Source organism: Gallus gallus, chromosome 4 (genome assembly GCF_016699485.2).
Source record: "Gallus gallus isolate bGalGal1 chromosome 4, bGalGal1.mat.broiler.GRCg7b, whole genome shotgun sequence".
NCBI classification, from domain to species: Eukaryota; Metazoa; Chordata; class Aves; order Galliformes; family Phasianidae; genus Gallus; species Gallus gallus.
Genome location: NC_052535.1, coordinates 19554549 through 19576916, shown reverse-complemented (window position 1 = coordinate 19576916; position 22368 = coordinate 19554549). Strand labels below are relative to the sequence as shown.

Genomic DNA, 22368 nt, shown 5'->3' with positions numbered 1-22368 from the left:
AAGTTTTGACCAGTATTTAGATATGAAAAAATAATAATCTGATGTGCAAATTATATTTCTCCCCATACAAAGACTGCTTTAACTTGCTGGAAGAGTACAAAGAGAACCTGGTAAATGAAATCCAGCCCAGCATTTGTACATGAAGTATAACTGTCTCCTTTCTTCTTGTTAATAGGATGAAGCTTATGAATAATATCTTAAGACATAAATTTTTATGACACAAAGCCCACATATACATTTATCTTTATACAGTTGTTTGCATTTCTATTATTTTGACATATATAGAGGTAGGAGTCAATGTCTCATGTGCAAACACCAACTTTGCATATTCAGTTACAGCACTACACGTTAAAAACATGCCTGGGCCCAGTATTACTCCTGCATCTCTACATCACCACTCACATACTTCACTGTATAATATCCCCATAGCTTCATATAGCAATATGCGTATGCCAAAGAAACCACCGAGAGGGCATAAATAGGCTCACATTTTTTTTTTTTTTAATTTTGGAGGCATTTTCAGCAAAATACCCAAACTCCTCTTGAAGTTCAGAAAGCACAGAATGCCCTGGAGCAGGGCTTCTACTCAGCAAAGCACACGATCTTCCCCATGGGTGAGATTAGTTCCTCCCAACGTGACCTCTTGCAAGAGGCTCACTGCAGAGGTGCTGCCTTTTGCCTCATAGACACAGCAAGGTGGACAGATTTTGCATGTGTCTCATAAGTCAGTATGATGATGGGAAAAAGTCACCCAATGCCAAGAGCTCCAGCAATACTGTATAACATTTCATTTATGAGCTAAAAGCTCAACAGGGATTTAGATGAATTAGATCCTTGTGCACAAGAGAAAGTTAACCCTTACTGAGTAAACATTTTTTATTAGTGGGTCAAAAGTAGATAGCATATATTACTTACAACACAGTACAGCTTGAATTAAAATTAAATGAATGGCATATGGTGTCTTTGAACATTTCTATAATTGGTTTTTTTGTTGTTGTTGTTTGTTTTTTTTTAATGATCAGGGAGTTCCACTGGCTCTTCTTTTCCATGTGGGTTGCAAAAACAAAGATAACTTCTGAAAACAGAAGAAATAAATCATATTTCAAAACACACAAATACAAGGCGCTCTCTCTGGTTTCACTTGAAACAACAACAACCCCGCCCCCAAAAAACCCACATTATGAAGTACAGTGAAAGTTTGCCAAGTCTCTTTAATGACCCAGAAACTGATTATGATGTACTGAATTCTGCAAGTTAGTAAATCTGTCCACATGCATGATAGCAAAACAAAATGTTAGGACTATTTCACCAACAGGATTTATTGTTCAAACTTTCTCAGCTCCAATGGCAGAGTGATTTCTAGGGAAAACTTCTGCTGGGTAATTGGATGACATCAACAGGCATGTAAAGATGCTATTTGCAGACACCAACAGATGCTTTTTCGGTGGAAGATTTCTGCCACCTGTGCTGCAGAGGACTCCATGGTAAACCCTGACTCTCAGAAAGCCATGGTGACATTGGAGGGCTGAAGTCAGTTTTCCATCCTGGCATTTGCACCTTCCTCCTCCTACCTCTGTACTCATCAGCATAATTGCATGTGAACTAGCTGTGCTGTGTTTTATGCTCCCTTATGGAGCAGTGGGGACAGAGCCATGGAAGTTTCAGATATGTCACCCCATAGCACAAGGCATAAGCAGGACCTGACTCAAAGTCATCCCAAGCCAACTAATATCCCTCTCCCCGTGGCATTTGACTGGGATCAAGGACAGTGCAGCACAAAACACAATACCATTATTTTCACAAAAAAGTACACTGACAAGAGGTTCCTACCATTTTAAAGGCATGCCTGCTGTCTAGCAAAGCCAAGGGGTCTTAACTGTACGATACTGAATTTGTATACATGAGGAGGCAGGTCAGAAAATGAAATTACATTTGCTGTTCAAAATCCACCTTTGCTAGCCAAGCAGTTCTGCCTTTCTTATTCAAGTGTTTCAAGTTTCCATTGTCAGGAAGCACCAGCACTTGGGAACTTGGCCTTGGGTGGACTCATGATTTGTGGTATTATTTATTCCTTCAGTCTTCATGTGTCTTCTTGAGAAAGTTATGTCTGAATTGTATTCCTTTCTGAAAGAAATATGCTTACAAGTCACATGTGCTTATAAAGGTTTACAAATATCTCATCAAGTCAAGCGAGTCCAAGTGGGTGAAAGGCAGTTTTGTTTTCCTGCTATGAATTTTTCAATCACACCTATTTTTATGTTAGCAAAGGAAATCTCCATGATTGAATAACTACAAGCCATTTAACAAACATGAACTCAAACAAGTACTTATAAAGAACAAAAACAAATGCTTCACTCCAAAAGGTATGTTTTCCTTTTAAACACTTCTTCTGTTAAAAGAGAAACATAAATTTAAATGATTTTTACATGATTTTATTTTTTCTAAACAAAAAAGTTATTCCCTTCTCCTGTCCCAGGTGGCTAGATGTTGACTCGGTGCAAGGAATGTGGGAGGTTACACAAACAAGAGCCTAGTCTGACAATCCATTTTGACTTGGCTAATACCCCTCTACTGCCATAACCAAGACTCTGCTAACACTTTCATTCCTTTCTTATTTTCTCTGAGTACATTGCACTCTGCTCAGCTGAATCACCAGGATTTCTTTTCTTTCCTTTCAATGAAGTCCTTTCTTTCAAAGCCTCAAAGGGAGAAATACTTACTTCTCAAATGCAGCACTTGACAAGGTATGTTTCTTGCAGGTGAATTGCAGAAATATTAATTTTCACAGTGGCAGCAGGCATGCTTTTCCCTCTGCTCCCCCACTTCCAAGTGGCAGCACCACACAACTGGGTGTGCAGCTGTGGCACCCAAATCTACACATCTACTCCCCAGCACTACTTGATCAAAAATATCAAACTTTGAGTTGATTGTAACAGAACTGCCAAAGTTTTGAGTCTGTCTTGCATATACAGCCTCAGTCCTGTCGGGAAATCTCCAAACAAAACAATCCTTTTAATTCAGACTTCCTTATAGGCTTCTTTATGGGGGCCTGAAATACGACTTTTAAAGGGGTATTGGGGTGTTTTTTTGGTTTGCAATCCAGTGGGCAGTGTCAGCCTGCTGGCTCAGCTCCTCCAGAACCTGAATCCAGGTTCTGCTGGGGGAAGTCATGGGATCCCATCCAGATGCGTGGTGGCACAGTAGCACAACAGTATGGCTACTGATTCACAAGCTGTGTGGGCTTCTGCAGAAAACACATAGCTCCATGATGGTATCCACCTGTCTGCCAGTCCACGTGGTTCCAGAGAGGCTTTGGCATGACTGCCCCAAGAAGGGATGCAAAGGACAGACTCAGGGTCTGGCACCCTATGAGCTGCATCTGCAAAGTATCCCAGCAAAATCCAGCTCTGCGGTTTGGAAACCTCCAGATCAGGCTCTCTGAACATATGGTGTTATTTTCACGGCACTTGACATTCTTCTAGGATAGTTCAGATGGTACACTCACGCTCTCAAAGTTATGTCACTGTTTTCTGAGTTTAATGGCTACAGTTAATCATCACTCACAGCTCTCCCCTGTTCCTCTTCCCCTGAGAGATGTCTCCAGCTGCATGTACTTCACCCATGGCTGCTCTGCACACTTTCTTTGCTCCCAGTCTCATGTCACTCCAAGGGGCTTGGGGCCCATGAACCACATGGTGGCAGGGGCATGCATGTCCTGCTCCTGCCAGGTGATGAGTTTCCCCTGGCCAGTCTCCAAAACATGTTGGTACCACTCATCTATCAGCATGCCTCACCACACATTGGGCTAAGGTAAGTAAAGCTTGGCAGGTTTGCACTTCCCTGCATAGCATTGCTACTGCAGTCAGGATTTCCTTCCAGGCTGATGACTGGGGCCCTCCACCTTCTCCTGATGAGGTCTGTTTGATGGAGCATAGCAGGACTGAGTAAATAAACTTGCCTCTGTGGAAATCAAAACACTTTTGAGGGTTTTGTAATCTGAAGTTGAATACAGGAGTGAGGACAACATTTTGAAGAGATCCTAGATGTCTGAGGGAGGGAACTTTATTTAACAGTGAAGTGACTTACGAGCTCTGGAGCTTATTCCTACCAAAGCCCTCAGAGGTAGGGTCTTAAATCACTTAAATCTCTGCAGTCTGTGCAGCAAGGAGGGGCAGCTGCCAGACACACCAGTGGGACTGAGGACCATGCTCTGTGGGGCTCTCGGCTGGACAGAATGTGCTCCTAACTGCAGGGCTGGGTATGGGCAGAACGAGAACAGCTCCCACGCAAAATAACCCCGAAATGACCTACCTTGTGAGGCATTCCTGAGTGCTGTGGAGAAGGAGAGGGGTCGAGCCTTGGACAGCGGGAACATCCTAAATGGTAAAGCAGAGCTGAAGCCAAATGCTCAGGGAGCCAGGAGACATGGTGGGAGCCAGCGGAGCACACAATATCCAATTCAGAAAATCCCTTAAGGATGTATTAAAGTGCTTACCTAAATCAGGATCACAGGACGTCCACACAGATGGCCCTGGCGGATCTCAGGCTATCTGCTAGCATCCCACAGAGGGAAGAGGGGCAGCTCAGTGCCCTACAACCACAGATGGCATCAGGTGAAGACAGCACATGGCTGTGGGCAGAGGTTTAGCCTGTTGTAGCAGAGACAGTCTCCATCCAGAGGGCTGGTCCTCAGAGCAGTGCACTTCTCTAGGCAGTCAAACTGAGTTATTACCATACAGTATCTTTTCCCTTTTACCATGTTTGTTTTGTTTTGTTTTGTTTTGGGTTTTGTTGTTGTTGTTTTGGTTTTTTTTGTTTGTTTGTTTGTATGTTTGTTTTTGTGGTGGCTTTTTTTTTTTTTTTCTCCTAAGCTTGTTTCTTCCCATATTCATTCTCAGTGGTGGAAAAGCCATAGCCTACATGTGTTTTGCAGATCCCGGGGCCCACCTCCCCCTCTGAGGGTTTCAACAATCGGTTGTTTTCTGTGCAGCAAGAGGGATTACAGCCCTGTGGTATCTTTCTGCATTCTTTGAAATCTTCCTCTCTCTCAGGGGAAGAATCTGTTTCTGATGTTAATGTAGTGCTACGTGTTTGTAAAGCATTATGGTCCTGCATGCTGTTGCCACAACATGGTGATAAATTAAGAGTTTAATTTCAGTTTAATTTACACATGCAGATTAATAAAGGCAGAGGACAAGGCAGGGAAGGACTACAGCAATGCTAATATTTCTGCCTCACTCACTTCACTCGTGTGTCTCCAGGGGCTGTAATTGTGTAGTCCTGGTGTCAATACACAAAAAGCAAGAAAATCGAAGATTTAGTAGAATCGGTAATGTCACACTCACTGTTGCTACATGGAGACATAGCCTTGTGGGTCTTCTCAGGCACAACCTCTGTGGAGGCATGGGTGGATGAGAGCCAGGATGAGGTCCTGCAGCAACTCCTCTGGAAGATAGCTTCATATGTCCCCTTGCCACACACAGAAAATCCCAGGCCCATGGCCTCCACAACTCACAGCCATCCCATACCTCAGCCCTGTGAAAGAAAGAGACATGGTCAGAAAATGCCAAGGAAAGGACCAGAATGGAGACCCCTTGGATCTTAGCATGACAGTTTAAGTGGACTGAAGTGTTACAAATGGAGGAGCCACGTTTTGGCTGTAATATATAAAAATCATGCTACGCATCAGGAATGTTTCAAAGAGTGCTAATTTATAGATGCTTTTATAAGGAGGACAAGTGCATATATTACTTTTCCTTAAAAGTGCAGCTGTAACAGCAAACCACACACACACTCTGTAGGTTTTATAACCTCACTAATTTTCCATAAGTCTTAGGAGCTATTGGTGGTAACTACAAAGCTGTTTTGTTTCACGCTAAGAAGAAAAAGAAAGTTAAAAACAAAAGCCTTTGTTTTTGGAATCCAACTAATAGCTGAATTTAAAAAAAAAAAAAAGAAAAAGAAAACCAGCAAAAAAGAAAGAAAAAGAAAGAAAGAAAGAAAAAAAGAAAAGCCAGCAATGACAAGGAGAATATTTCATACAATTTGCTCTGGATTCAGACAATTGAGTTGAGTTTTTATTCTTATTCCTATCCATATCAATGGAAAAACTGCACACAAAACTTGCAGAGATAATTGACAACCTAAGGAAATGTCTGATGAATCAGTAACCATTTTGTCTGTATACAGAAAATGCACAGCCATCAGAACAGAGATCCTGGGAGTATTGCACTGGATGAGGTGCTTGCATGGAGAGGAATCAAATCCCAGCTCCGCAACAGATTTTCTTCCATTCATATTCCCACATGTGAAACAGGCATCTACAATACTAGTTTAGGGAGATGTGCAGGAAGGTCAAATACTGCAGTAAGGAGGAGCATGTAGGAACCAAGACTGAAATCCTCATCTGTTCCCATCACCAGTAAAGCATCCACCAGCTGTTTTATTTTATGCCAGCTCTCAAGGCTTGGAATGATACTTTTCTCACATAGGAGAATGAAAAAAAGTTTTGCATGGCATCATTTCAGAATAGCTCAGTATCAGGGTACAATGCAGAAGACTTGAGTTCATCCTCCCAGCTTTTTTATTTGTCAGGATGAGCAGAGCTCTGACTGCAGGTTTGCCCAACTACCTGAGCAGAAGAGATAGAAGCAGTGTTCTCTGTAAAAAGCAAACAAAACAAAACAAAACAAAACAAAACAAACAAACAAAAAAACAGTTGCAGGACGCATAAAATGAAAATCTTCTGCCAGAGCACTAATCACAGTCCACAGTTTTTAAAAAAATATTGTAGCTGTGTCTTAATATGAGGTGGGAGGGGAGGGCTCTGCACAGAAATGTTTGTATTTGCCTTTAACAGCCTAAAAATGGGACTGAACTTTTTCTTTCTTCCACTTCTCTGCACATTTGTCTCTGTTCAATGGTTTCAGAGAAAAAAAAATCACTTTCAAATCCATAAGGAGGTCCAAAATGCTGCTCACATTCCAAAATCACTGGGAGAGTTCCCATAATAAAATATTTGTTGGAAAGGCATCAGGCCATATTAAGTACAGAGAAGCAGACCTAACTCTCACTTTCCACACTTTCATGGGCCTGAGACAGAACATTAACGTTATTTGAACTATACACAGATTTTATACTTAACTTGAAGCATTTTTTCACCTCTCAAACAGCATTTAATTTACTCCCATGTATTATTATTTCATTAGTTGTGTTACTTTAGCTGAACCTAGGTGACACCACCAATTTGTTACATAGTCGTAAAAGTGTGTATCTGTTGCCATTGGAGATTTCAAGATAAGTGCTAATTCTACCATCTCAAAATATACTTTACCAGCTGAAGAATGCACTACTAAGCTTTTCATTATCTTAATAAAAATGAAATTCTCTCAACAGAAAATCACAGATTTTTGTATCCTATTCTCTTTTTTTTTTTTTTTTAATATTATTCTAATTTTCATTTGCTTCTGTTTCTTTACATCCTAATGAGAAAACATCACATGAGAGACTTAAAACTAAATGGTCTGGAAACAGGAAAAGGAGTTAAGAAAGTTCACAATGGTACCTAGAGATCTGCCAAAACAGTTTTTAAACTGTTCCTGTCCAAGCTATAAAAATCTGTGGCTAGCTATACAACAGCAATGGTATCATCAGCTTGCTGATATATCTTAGAATCATAGAACGGCTTGGGTTGGAAGGGACCCCAAGGATCATCAAGTTCCAACCACCCTGTCAGAGGCAGGGCCATCAACCTCCAGATCTGGTACAAGAGCTCGTTGCCCAGGGCCACATCCAACCTGGTCTTGAACACTGCCAGGGATGGGGCATCCACAGCCTCTCTGGCCAGCCTGTCCCAGCACCTCACCACTCTCTGTAAAGAACTTCTCCCTGACATCCAATCTAAACTTTCCCTCCCATGAGCTTAAATCTTCCAGTGGCCACCAGCAGACAAACAGAAAATTCAGCTTGCCCGTTTTGTTCCGTTAATAGAAAGAGAACCTAAATGAATGAGGGAAGAACATTAATATTCAAGAATGAGTCAACGTTGCGATGAAAGAGCAGCAACAGAAAGAAAGGCTATATACACTGTTTTGTCCTTAAGCCAAGAGATCAGCTTGCAGCTCACCGGGAAAATACAACCCTTGAAATGAGACTCCTGGTAAAGTTCTTGATAATCTCCTGCTTTCATATACTGCCTTAAGAGACACCAGGATTTCCACCTCTAAATATTGCCTCTACTTCTTGTGCAGGGAATACTTTGCACAAGTATTCCTTGTAAAATGTGTTGACACTGAGGTATTTCAAATAAATATGCTGTTTTATTGCATGCTAAGATTTGTTAAATTATTATTATTGTTCTGAACCCAAGTCTTTTCGAGTGAATTCTGCATAAAAACTCAGAATACACAAAGAGAAAGTCAGAAACATGCACAATGGAAGTTGAGAGTGCTGTCTGGAAGCTATATACTCATTCACCAAATTCATAGAAAAAATTGTTTTCTTATTAGACTTCTACAAATGAAAATTTTGATATGTAACGTGAAAGTTTTTTGATTCCCTCCATCTTAAACTGAGTTCTGCTGCAGTACACATGAAATAGGTCTCTTAGACTACAGCATTCTCTCTATATTTAAAAAAAAAAAACAAAAAAAAAAACCTGGTTGATAAGGGAGGACAAAATAATACCAGGTGACACAACAGAGTGATGAATTTGCCAGAGAACAAGATTTTCAGCATGCCTCACTGCTGAATTATCAATCTTAGTTAATTCATTTAATAGGACTAAAGAAATGATAAACAAAACCATATAAGCTCCTTTCCTTCTGTGTAAGATGTATAGACAAATCACATTTTGCACCATCCCTGTGGAAAGTGACAGCAAGAGTAAGCCAGAGTGACTGAATTCAGCAAAGATCAAAGTACAATTAAGAAGCAATTATCTTGCAGCTCTGGAATTTAAAGTGGAGGAAGGGATAATAATAATTTGAAATGAGAGACCAAATATTACTGGTCTTAAAAAATGTGAGTCAAGTCTACAAACTCAGCTTTGCTGAACAGTAACTGACAAAACAGGGTCTGGGAGTTAGCAGCATCTAAATTCAGGAACTTATTTCTGCTCTAATGCACCCAAATACAGACTGCACGCTGGAGTGCGTATCAACGACCCTACTCACAGCTGTACACAGTATCCCTCCTTCCAAGCAATGAAACAAAAATGGTTTTAATCAGAGATACATACCTCACACATACATACCTTCACATGCCTATGGTTCATAGGAAAAGAGTCACAACAAGCTTAACTCTGCTCCCCAAATGTGCTGTTCCACCAGCACCATCATCTCCAGCCTCCAGCAGGTCCAACACCAAAAGCAGAGAAAATTCAGTAATTACCCCAGCAAAATTATTCAGCAAAAGTATAACACACATGCATTCCTTAAACGCAATGAGAAACAGTATAATGCAATAGTTACTCCATGGTGACTCTGCTCAATCAAAGTCTGTGTTTGACTTCCCTATGGATAGATTGTGTGATCTACAGTACCCGATTTTCCTGGTTTCTGGAAATGGAGGATATAGATACACTGTGAGTTCCATAGCTCTAACCATGCTTCTCTGCAAATGCTGACTTTCATTAATAAGGCTTGGAATTACAGTCAGTGTCTGGGTGTGAAAGTCCCATTAGAACCCTACATTTCTGTAACTTACAGGCCACCTCAAAAGAGAAGAATTTGTTGGCCATCCCTTCTCAGTGATCATTCTTCAATTCTTCTAACTGCAACTAATATTCAGCATCACTTGCCAGACATTTCAGAGCAATAAATTTCACAAAATGAAGCTTATCCCATAAAAGTCTGGTGAGGTGCAGCTCATTAGTGCCAAGTACCTTGTATTATCTGAGAGAGAATTAGCTATTTGACCTTGTAATACTCTTTGATTATTTATTTAACTCAACATCCAGCTATTTAATGAGTAAGTAAAAAAAAAAAAAAAAAAAAGATATTGCCTACTATCTTTGCACAACCTGTCACATAAATTAAGATTGCTCTGTTCCACAAATACTGTAATTCAGAGTTGAACGATTCCTCAAGACTCGGTTAACTGAAGAAATACTTTCTTAGGAAGAAAGACAGTGGATAATGCCCTCTTTCATCTGCTTCTGTAACTCCAGTCACCTTCCAGGTTATTTCTCCATGAGAAATTACTTCTGAGAAAGGATGCTGTAATATAAGAAATGAATGCTGGGAGTTTTGGAATTATTTAAAAGTGAAATTAAAATGTAGCTACCGCATTCCTCAAAGGCAAAGGCTTCAGTTAAGGGCTGGTCAAAAGCCAACTAAAATTAATATTAGTTTACTGAGTGGCTTTAAGAGCTGCCCTCCATAACCATTGTGCATGTAACATGAGCACAAGCACATCTTGCATTCTGTGGGATATACACCATTTCTCTTATCAGTTCCAGGAAAGCATCAGAGAGACTGTAAGAAGAATATTCTTCACTTAGCTGCAATTCCATTGTACCTCCATTCCTGCTGCCCTGGGGACTGTGTAGCAAAAGCTGGCTTCCATGAGGAGCAATTCAAAATGAGCAGAGAAAAAAACAAAACAACTGTTAAAAAAATTAATGGATATTCATTATCAGGGCTATTGTTAGCTATTATTATCAGGGCTATTGTTTCTATCTAGTCCCTTGAATATTCTGGTTCAGCAGACACCCCTGATATGTCATCAATCTGACTTTTCAGCGATCCAAACAGAAGACACTACCATTCATGTAATTGGGTTAAGTGATACTGAATTGTTCTAGGGCAGTTCACTCTATAGATTTACTATACAGCTTTGTACACTCTACCAGGTTATTACCAAGAAATACATTAATCACCGTGACAGACACAAAGCAGCACTATTCACAGTCTCTGAACTGAGACAAGAAGTAGACCCATTGCTAATTAGGATGATGACAGCCAGGAATTACAATCAAAAGTCTCTGTTTATTCCTCACTCCTTAAGATTATTCACCTCTGTTCCATCCTTTTCCTCCTCATGAATCTGGTGGCAAAACTTTAGGCAGCCCCTCCTGTGATTCAGCTGAATATTCCTTGTTAGCAGACACACACTAATGGTGATAAATGATAGACAAGAAAGCAGGCACAAAGCTACAAGACCTGGAGGTACAGTCTGTGTGAACATACAGCATTCATCTAGCATTAGCTGGCTTTCTTACACCACGAAAACCAAATGATACAGGCCAGAAAATGTGCATCATGTATGAGGTAATAGTGACCTGGGTGATGTCTTGGAAGCACTTAAATATACTTAAATACTTTACTTACAAAAATAAAAGAAAGAAAGAAAGAAAGAAAGAAAGAAAGAAAGAAAGAAAGAAAGAAAGAAAGAAAGAAAGAAAGAAAGAAGAAAGAAAGAAAGAAAGAAAGAAAGAAAGAAAGAAAGAAAGAAAGAAAGAAAGAAAGAAAGATCTTTTGTATCCTAATATATGAACACCTACTTACTGTCTTACACTCTTTAAGACATCAAATCTCTGTATTACTTCACACCACATGATACTACTAATGCCTGTCTAAGAAGACACAATGATTTTTTCCTGCATGTGGCCATACAATCAGCAGGTTTTGACTCACAGGGGATAGGACTAAAAACTACAAATCTGCTTTTTAAGTTCTGTTCTTTAAACAACTTGTAAGAAACACCATGCTAAACTACAAATGAGTTCTTCCTTGCATCAACAGAATGGTAGAAGGAAAATGTTAGACACAAAAAGGAGAAAAAACAAAAAAACATGCTTCTACAGTGATTTGTCATGGGAATGTGGCACAGTCTTGCATAAGAAACTTGCCTAGCAGTGTATAAAGTCACTTGGGATGACTGGTATTTGGGTTGCTGAAGAGAGCATGAAGATGACAACAAACTGAACACTACTGTACCTGCAGGCTTCAGACACTGAGACCAAGTTACAGCAGAGAGGTTACTGGAGTTGTGAATGCTGAAGGAGAGCAGAAGCAGGCAGAGCTGCCTGCAAAAACATAATATTGAGAAGGAACTGGCAAATCCAGAGAAATAGTTGAAGTGGAATTCCTTCTACAGATAGCCCTCTTCCTGCCTTGTTGACTAGATTAACATGCTGATAGGTAGCAATGATAAATTTCTTTAAAAGTCTTTATTAGGGAAAAATGAGAATATTAAATTTTTCCTCGTTTTCTGAAGTCTAAGGTTTGTGTCTCTGTGAAGTCCTGCCTTGAAATAGCCTTTTATCAGAACTGGCTGTAGATTATTATTTTTTTTTTTTTAGTCAAAACATTTTGATAACATGCTTTGAGTATGTTTCAGTAATCACTTCAGCACAAACCATCACTGACATGTTCAGGAGTTTAAGTGTTGGAGAAGTCCAGCTTTTCCACAACTATTTTTTTGCTTCAGAAGAAGTCCATGCTGGAATGAAAACATTTTTCTTACCAAGCTTCCAAATAGTTATCTGATAATTCTGGAGGTTCTCCTACTTGAGATGGTGATACTTTAGTCCAAGGAAGAAGCACTCAAACAGAAAAGTTATTTCACAAACAAAAACAAAACAAAACCATGCACCTTAGAGGTAATTTGCAGCATTGACTTTCCTACCTGAGTCGCTGGCTAAATGTTCAGAGGAAGTCCTCTCTTTCAGCCCTTTTGACCAAGTAGAAATCAATGGCTTGTTGTATGCACAGTGTATTTTCTTAAAACAAGTAGTTGTTTCTCACACCTCCTCAGGCTGAAATTGGCCTGCCTACATTTTGCACCTTTCTTATGCTCTCTTTCGGTATCTGGATATAAAAGAGTTACAACATAGCTGCATCTATTATTTCATTTAACCTCCATGTTATTTTTATGTGTTAATATTTAATTAATTTCAGGCTGACAAAAAGACATAAGGGAAGACAAATTAATCTGCCTTAAGTTAACTTAATATATAATTACAAAAATAGAATGAGAAAGAAACGGCACTTTACAATGAAAACATTCAAATAGTAAAAATAACAATACATACATTTCTGCATGAAGAAACAAAAGAAGGTAATCTTGGATCAAGCTTGTGAGTACAGGGTAGATAAGTGAGAATATACACTGCCAGGATATTAATAACAAAGGAAGCTCAGTTTTAAAAGAGCCACAAGAAGAAAAACATGAATAGCTCTTAATGCTTCTCATAGCAAAGAAACAGCCATTTAAAGGGAAAATGGAAATTTGAAAAACAAATGGAGTGTAACTTTGATTAAGGATTTGTTTTTCAAAGGCATTCATCTATGTTACATGATTGGTAGACTTCAGTCCCTGTAGTGCAACATGTTCATACTGGAGCTCAGATTTTAGCGAGTACATGATGTTTTGATTGGAAACTGGATATAAGGAGATTCCTTCAAACAATAACCAGAATGAAGACATTGGCATGAGGAATTCAGCTGTGGTTTCCCATGCAGCTGACGCTGTCTAGAAGCTTGAAGACCACGGCAAAAATGCTGTTCTCCTTCCCCAGTAATTCTCCACTGATGCTCCAGCCACAGCCTTGCCCCACTGCTCCAGCACAATTAGTTGTAAGGAAAACCATCACCTACTGAAAGCCCCAACAAGCTTCCTATCTCCCTTCACAATGTCATTTAGTGAGCAGAACCAGTTGGCTTGATCCCCAGTTGCCTGGATGGCCAGGTAAGGACCTTGAGGTACAGCAAAAGTTTAGCAGCTTTAATTCAGGCCACAGCAGCCCAGCTGAAACCAGAGCCTATCTTTCATTTCAAGCAGAATTTCAAGCTATGCAAGGTTAATTGTGGACAGCAGAAAGGTGAGAATGAGCAGTGGTGGCACCTGTCAAGCTGCAAGCTGTGCTAGATTTATAAACAGGTTCTGTATTCAACTAATGCTTTTATCTCTGGCACGCAGAACAAGTTTTCTCAAGAACAGAAAAGACTGACTAATACAAAGCTCCACACTGCAGTGCTTTATTCATTTTTTCACATTGAACTGATAGCCTAATTAGTTACATTAGTGCAGAACTAATAGCATATTTGTTATAATGGCTGTTTCTTTCCTAAATATTTTATCTAAAGCTCAGAGGTTTGATATGTAGTATGCTAAAAAAAAAAGAAGTGGGATTTTTTTCCCCTTTTCCCCGCCCTTGATAAATCTTTGTCTAAGTTGTTTACTTTTCTGATCAGATGCTAAGCTAGAATGATTTTTTCTTGGTTAGAGTAAAAAATATCAGGTTCTTCTATTTATAAAGGTGTTCAGGAACAAATCCTTTCTAATCACTGATGCTGTAACATCAGAGCAGCAGTGACTGTACTTCAGTTAGCCACACCATAGTTGTTTGTAGAGATGAGAACATTAAACAAGACACAAATGTGCTCACTGGTTTAAAGAAATTCATGGGCCTGGGGGGAAAAACCCCAGACAATAATACTCAAGTGATGATCAGTATTAATTAAAGGAGTAATTACATAGTACAGACCCCAGTGTTCCAGGTCTTTCTTCCATGCATTGCGTGGTGTGTTATTTATTCCATCAAGACTGTAGCTGAAAAAAATCTAGCTAGGGATCTAGGGATGGCTTGCTTTCTCTCTTAAATTGTGATATGTGAGCATTTGCTGCTGGCAAGGAAACGTCCATTTCTGGAGACCCATCTCCTCACAGTTCCCTGCGTTCACAGAGGGCAGCTGCACAGTACATAACACACACACAGCTCTTGCTTAGCCCAAAGCTCCGGAGTACTAAGCACAGTCATTGATGCTAGTAACAGGTTTGTTCAAAGACTTACAGCAATATGCTGGTGTGGTTACAGGAAGAAGACGTTGCTGATCATGCAGCATCAACAACTGTTAACGTAAACTTCACCAGCCTGTTTGCATGTGGCTGTGAACACCCAGCTGGGATGAAGTGGTTAGTGCACAGTAAGCCCGTGTAAGCCAGGAGCCAAGCCCTTCTTTAAGCTACACTTCTGATGCTATCTGAGCGTACCTGAGGCACATGCAGCACTAACTTCTGCTTCAGGCAGGAATTTATAGCCATACAGAACAAAACCCAGCCACATGCCCAAAATCATCTGCAGGACCAAGTGCTACAAGGGAATGCCTTACCTGGGCACTGCAGGGATGCGGCAGAATCCCAACCAGGTTGGCAGCACTGAGTGGCCATCTCCAGCCTTCAGCTGCAAGCATGGACATTAAGGTTTGGGCCTCTAAAATAATATTTTGGATCAAAAACATATAGATACATCTTGATTAAAAAACATAATTTTCCTTAGAGCAGCTAATTAGTTCTTTCCCTATTTGTGCATGAACAGGGCATTTGTTTAGGAACCAGAAAAATCTGTTTCCTATAAGCAGCCTGGCATTCTGTCTTTATTGTCTACAACAGCCATAGAGAAAACATTGTGCTATCAAAAAGAATCATTACGACTTCAACTTCATCACATTGGATTAATCTCACACTGAGATAATCAGAGGCTAATTTGAGAGGAACCAAAAGGAAAGTGGAAGCGGAGCTAGAATTAATCAGAGTTGGCCTGTACTTAATACAGCCCTGGCTTTCTTGCCTGCTGTTGAACAAACCCCTCAGAAGAGTTTGTTCGTGATCTTTACCAAACAGTACAGATGGAACTCTGCATACTGAGATGTGAAAACCCCAGCAAGGACTTCACGGGGAATGGGCAACTGGGGACCTTTATTTCAGTCTGACTGTGCATTTGGAAGTGCTCGGAGGCCTATTTTTTCCAAAATGATTGTCTCAGAAAATTCCCTTAGTGGGTTGTTTGTTTTCCAAGAATAAAATATAACGGCTCAGTGCATGAAATAAGCTATTACCAATAAAGGCATTTGTATGGTAGGATAAGGGAAATTTAAGCTAGGGCTTTCACTTGTTAGGCACAATGGCTAAGAGATCTACAATGGAAAAACATCATTTGCTACATCTGTGTGAGGCAGCTCCTGCCCGCTCCCTCTGGTGGTATGGTTTTGGGTTTGCAGGAGCATGGGTGCCCGAGCTCAGTGAGGCTGGTCTTCTCCCAGCTGCCTGTTGTTGCCCAGAGCCTGCCACCAAAGCGGTGCTTCACCAGCCATTTGTGTGTTCTCCCAAACGCTGACCAAAATCCTTTGAAAGCCAGGATGTACATGTTTCCACTCCAAGGAGACCTCATCAGCTTTGCCTCGTAGACTTCACCAAGGCGGAAACCAGAGACTCCCCCATTCCAGATCTCAGCCCCAGGTAGCTCACATCCCCCAAAAAAGCCCTCGTCTGTGCATGTCCACTGCCTATGGGCATCACTGGATTTCACTGGCTGACTGCTACAGGCATAAATACAAAAGGAGTGAGGGCACAAACAGAAATGCTGGTGCTAGACACACTGGCACTTGGCAACTGCCCTATCTCTGCTTTCTTGCTTCCTATTTAATTCATTCTTCAGGGGAGTTTATTGCTGATCTATGCTAGAAAATAACTCATATAATTGAAAAGTCAGTGTGATGTTGTTTTGCCCAATATAACGTTTTATTTGGATATTTCTGGATGCAATTATCCCTTGTGACTAATAAAAACAACGACCTAATTGATGTGTGAATATAAAATGCTTGTCTCAGCATTTCAAATCAAACAGACTGTGTCCTTCTTGGGGCCAGCTGCAGGAATTCAAGGAGTGAAACAGGGAAGCAATGACCTTGCCACTTATTTTTTTGATAAGCACTAGGCCTCCTCCATCACCACAATCCTCAGACCTCATCTCCCATTTTCCCTCCACTCAAGGAAGAGGAGGAGGAGGATGACCAACATGGTGCAGCCATGGGAACTGTCAGCATTTGCCCCCCAGTGTTTCAGTGGCTAATAATGGGCAATGATACCTCCCAGAAAAAAAAACACTGTGTAAGGATTTGGTTGGGAAATTTCCAATTTGCAAATTTTTGGATGGATTTTATGTATTCATGCATGTATCCCAAAAATTCTGCCTACACAGCGATTTCAAGACAAGGAGGAAAGGAAGAGAAAATATTTGGGTTTGGATCCCTACGAATACCCAGTTTGCTCCTTTTAAAATACACACATTCTGTTAAATAGAAGAAAAATATTTTACAGTCCCATTTTCTGAGAAATAAGAGCTACTGGCAAGACATAACTGAAGCTTAATAGTTTTAAAATCTTGTACAATCTGAACAACTTCACTAGCAACCAACTGTAAGGTATTAATAACTTCCTTAGAGAATAATTTAGAGCTCAGACAATCCCAGGAAGTGGCCTGAAACTGGAAAGGTAGGATGCTCGGGGTACTCAGCCCTTAGCACTAAACATGAAGATCCTTAGCTCACAGAGTGAACAAATCATATCTTTCTGTCCCAGTCAACATGAAAGCGGATTCAGTATGAATCACATAACACTGCACATCCATTGAAGTGAATTCCCACATTATGTCATCAATGTGTTCATTTTTTATTAGTTTACAGAATTTGAACATAATCCACTACACCAATTTTAAGATAGAAAAAGAAATTAAAAAATAAAAGGCAGACATCTAACTCAAATAACTGCTTTAAACTCCCTCCATTCTGTGAAATCTACACCTAAAGGGCAAGGCACTTCTTTTCTTCTAACAAGCTAAGGCACAATCAGAGTACGTGAGAATCAAAAGAAAACTTGCATTCCAATTCTTGTGCCCACACTTACAAATAGTGCCTGTCTTCACAACAGAAAAAAAAGGCACGTCCTAGATCTGGAGACCACAAATCCAGAGGAAGTTCAGATCCACCCTGAAACTTCACAGCTAATACTTTTCTTTTAATTCATCACACAGTGAATTCACTGGTTTTTGAAAGACTAACTGCAAATTAGATTACAGATTAGCTGTACTGAAGTTGAAATCAATGTATTACCACTTTTTGAAACAACTTCACCTTTTTGTTAGTCTGCAGACATCACTGTAAGCACTGGCACCCACTTGACCATCAGCAGAATGCACACTTTGATAAATATTCTAAATTAAGCACATATGAGAGCCTGAGAACCACAATGACATGCACCTTGGAATGAGACTTGGAATATTTTGTCTGGCAGAGTTCAAAAGGCTTTTCAGCTGGAAGCAGCTGCAGCTTGGTTAGTACAAGAATGGATTGATTGTAATTTATAACACAGAATATGGATTAATGCAATATTCATGGAAAACCATGTGTGCAGAGCTCCATCTGTCCAGTGGAGTTCTGAAAGCACTTTACTTTAGGAAAGAATGATGTAACCAGAAAGCATTTGCCTTCACAGTATCCAAGTTGAGAAGAAAGGTAATTTCCTTGCTTTGCTGGTATACAAACAGATAGTAAAGTCTCAGATGCCCTGCAAGCCTTACTCAAAGAGGGCTGGAACAGCTCTGGTGGTCTTCAAAGCAGGGTTTGTGGTTCAGCTGTCTCCTTGATTTTGCCTGAAAAATGGCAGAGACTACAAGATGCATTAGGTCTATACGGAACATCCTCACAGAACTTCTGCTCTTAGATCAGAGTTGGTGTCCATATAGACAAGGACCCATGCACAGCCAAGAGGGGGCCAGCATACATCAAACAAACCCGGCAGACTTGTACAGTATTAATAAACACTTAGGTGACTGAATAAGCCATTGTAGTGGAAATGCTAAGTCACAGCCTGAAACAGTGATTGAGCACCTGGTGGGAAGGCACAGCCAACCCAGGGGAGCTCAGGTGCAAGCAGTGCACCTGAGGGACCAGAAGGGGTGGAGCCAGGATCCACCCCTTCTCAGACCTCATTTAAGGATTGGCAGTGGAGGTGAGGGTATCTCTTGTTGGAGATCCCTGCCTACCTGAGGCTTTCCAAAGGTAAGCAGCTCTTTTCTTTCATTTCTGCAGCTGCTGCATTTGGGCTCATTTTCATTTGCTGTAGCCAAGGACTTTGCCACACTGCTATTATTATGATACTTTCCATCCTGTTATAGTATTAGAGCCAATAAGATCAATCAGACAGGCTCAGGCAGAAGAGATGAATATGAAGATAGCAGACAGACCACAGGACTCATTCTTCTATCAAAGGCTGAATAGACTATTGCAGTCTCTGCTATACTGTGCACAAGGGAGAGGCCAGCCAAACTCCCACACCTAGGTATTTGGCTTGTACTCTTGTTGCTCTGATGCTGTTGAAGACCTTTGAGTCAAGACTGAACAGTATATTTGGCAAATCTCACCTGGGGAGACAAAAAGATTCTGTGTCAAACTGCACTCCTGAATAGGTTCACATACATTCTTCACATGGTTTTGTTTCAAAGTACATCAGAAAAATATTAAAAAACAGAATTTATCCTGAATCACAGAACTACTGAGGCTGGTACTGTGCTCAGGGTCCATCAGGCCCAGCCCTGGCTGCAGCAGGGCCACCCACAGCAGTTGCTCAGGCCTATGTCCCAGTGGCTTTGGGAGATCTCCAAGATCTATGGCCTCTCTGGACAGACCGTTTTAGTGTTCCATCACACTCAGTAGGAAGAAAAAAAAAAAAAAAAAAAAAGAGCCACTAAAAACAGCCTGGCTCTATCTTCTCTGCCCTCTTCAGGTATTTTGTACATATTGATGAAAAGCCTTCTCTTCTGCAGGCTGAACAGTCCCAGCTCTCACTGCCTCTCCTCATGGAAGAGATGCTCCAGTCTCTTTGTCATCTCTGTTCCCACCTTCACTGAACTCTTTCCAATATGTCCATGCCTCTTTCGTTCCGTGGAGCCCAGAAGTAGACACAGCAGATAAGCTGTGGCCTCACCAGCACTGAGTAGAAGAGAAGGATTTTCCCTTTGGACCTGCTGGCAACACTCCTCCTAATGCAGCCTAGGACACTGTTAGCCTTCTTTGCTCCAAGGGCTCATTTCTGGCTCCTGCTCAACTCGGTGTTCATCAGGACCTCAGGTCCTTTTCTGGCAAGCTGCTTTCCAGCTGGTTGGCCTCCAGCCTGTACTGTTACACAGAGGGCTGTTCCTCTGCAGGAACTTTGCTCTTGTTGAACTTCATGAGGTTCCTAGATAATAGATGCTGTGCACAGATGCTGCTGTTGGAATGAGTAACACTCATTCCCTTTGCAGATTGGAATTGTTATGGTGGATTTTATGCACAAAAATCATTCTTTTTCCAACAAGATGAAATTCTGCAGCTGCTTGAATACTTGAGGCATCAATTTAAGATTTGAAGTAGATAAAGTGCTCCCGAAGAGGAATATACTTCTACCAAGTAAGCTTGCAAAAAAGGGAGAGTGCAATTACCTGAGTTTGAATTGAGCCAGGATACTGGAGCAGCATGTCACACGTTAGCATCCTCATCCAGGAGAGATCACAGATAATTAGAGCAGTTAAAAATGCCTTTGGGAGATAACCCTTGACCAGTTAAGGCCATCTCTCGCTGCTCGGCAGGGGAATATCAGTCTACAGCACCCACAGCTTTCTTGGTGCTTGTGTGTAGCCAAAATGGGAATCCCAGCTCTTCCAAGAGACATTGCCTCCACAAGATCTGACCAAAGTAGCATGGCAAGAGGAGAAAAGAGTTTATTATAGTGACATGGAGACACCTAACACACTTGAGCAAACCACAACCTATTTGAAAACATGCCCATAGTTTCCTTTCTGTTGAGAGAGTTGTGTTAAACACGCTTTCAAAGCCTGATTATAGGCATTTATACCACCCAATTTGCAATCCCTTTTAGTGACTTGACTTCCCTTTACACTATTGCGGCTGCTTGTCTTTTCCCTAAGTCAGTTTTACAGGGTGCATGATGCAACTTCACACCGTTCTTGGGTGTCATTTAATCTCTTCCCACTTTTCTATTATTTCTGTATTTTTTGATGAAGCATTAGCACACTGGGAGAACTGGGAGAACTCACCTGGTTCAGTGGGAACTGTGATCTTAATCCAAATTGCCAATAAAACCATAGTGAAGCTCAGGGAAACATGACTGTACTTACAGCAGCTTGTGCAGTTTGCTAGAAATCACCCAGCTATTACGTGAAGGAAGGAGTAATTACTGGAAACAGTTATCTGTATCTGATTTTTTTTTTTTTTTTGATTGAAGGAGTGGTGCTAGAAGTGAAACTAAATCAGTGAAAGATCCCCTGCTATTTCAAAGGGTCTTCAGTGTTCAGAGCTGATGTTTCCTTGAAGTTCTTTTCCAGAAACTTAAGGGGTTTGGAAGAAAATAAATATCTCAGATTCTAGGACTCCTGCTACTCCTCAGTGCTGAAGAGCAGCCTTCATGAAATAGCAAATCTGTAGTGTACCCCCTCTAGTAAATGAAAAGGGAAAACTGGCTACAACAGACATGAAGAAGGCTAATGTACTTAAGTTCTTTGCTTCAGTCTTCAATGTCTCTTAGGCTTCCCAGTTCTCTTACAACCCCAAACTTTTGGCTGGGAGTCGGGGAGCAGAACACCTCCTTCTACAAGAGAAGAGCAAGTCTGAGACCATCTCATGAGGCTGAATGTGTACAAGTCTATGGAGCTGGATGACATGCATTCCAGGGTCCTGAAGGAACTGGCTGATGTGGTTGCCAAGCTGACCTCCATCATATCTGAAAAGTCATGGCTGTCATGTGAAGTCCCCAGTGACTGGAGAAAGGAAAACATCATTCCCATTTTTAAGAAAGGCAAAAAGGAAGAGTTGGGGAACTACAGGCTGGTGAGCCTTGCCTCAGTGCCAGGGAAATTCATGGAGCAGGTCCTCCTGGAAACTATGTTAAGGAGCATGCAAGACAAGGACGTGATCCAAGACAGCCAGCAGAGCTCCACCGGGGCAGATCATGCCTAACCAGTCTGGTGGCCTTCTCCGATGGAGTGACAGCATCAGTAGATGTAGAAAGAGCAACTGATGTTGTTTACCTGGACTTGTGCAAGACCTTTGACATGGTCCTACACCACATTTTATCTCTAAACTGGAAAGAGATGGTTTTGAAGGCTGGACTATTCAATGGATAGATGCAGCTGATACATTAGAAGGAAGACATGCCAAAGGGACCTGGACAAGTTTGAGAAGTAGGTCCACATAGACCTGATGAGGTTCAACAAGACCAAGTGCAAAGCTGTCTCCCTGTTTTGTTTTCGGTCATATGCTGATCTTTAAGGCCCCTTCCAGACCAACCTACTCTATGAATTTTCTTGTCATGTTCCCAAAATCATACTTCTTCCTTATTTGTTTTCTGCAACATACCAGATCACTTTGTTGTGCTCTCTACACTCAGTACATGTTTTTCATGTATCACATCCTATAAGACATACTGAAATAATCGAGGATCTGGCACATCTGATTTTGGAAGGCAAAATCATCAGAGTTGATGCTAAACTGCATTTTGGTTTGTGCATTTTCTCACTCTTCATGTGCCATC

At 40.9% G+C, this 22368-nt stretch overlaps 1 long non-coding RNA gene across 1 annotated transcript in view; it reads right to left on the bottom strand.

The window, feature by feature from the left end:
* Positions 1-1303: 1303 nt before the first annotated feature.
* Positions 1304-22368, bottom strand: part of LOC101748935 — a 42285-nt gene continuing 21220 nt past the window's right edge. Inside the window, exons 2-7 of the long non-coding RNA XR_005859534.2 lie at positions 15117-15217; positions 9254-12812; positions 5346-5535; positions 4496-4707; positions 4312-4376; positions 1304-3960 (exon numbers count right to left, since the gene is read on the bottom strand). This is a non-coding gene — a long non-coding RNA (uncharacterized LOC101748935). The remainder of the gene's footprint in view (positions 3961-4311; positions 4377-4495; positions 4708-5345; positions 5536-9253; positions 12813-15116; positions 15218-22368) is intronic.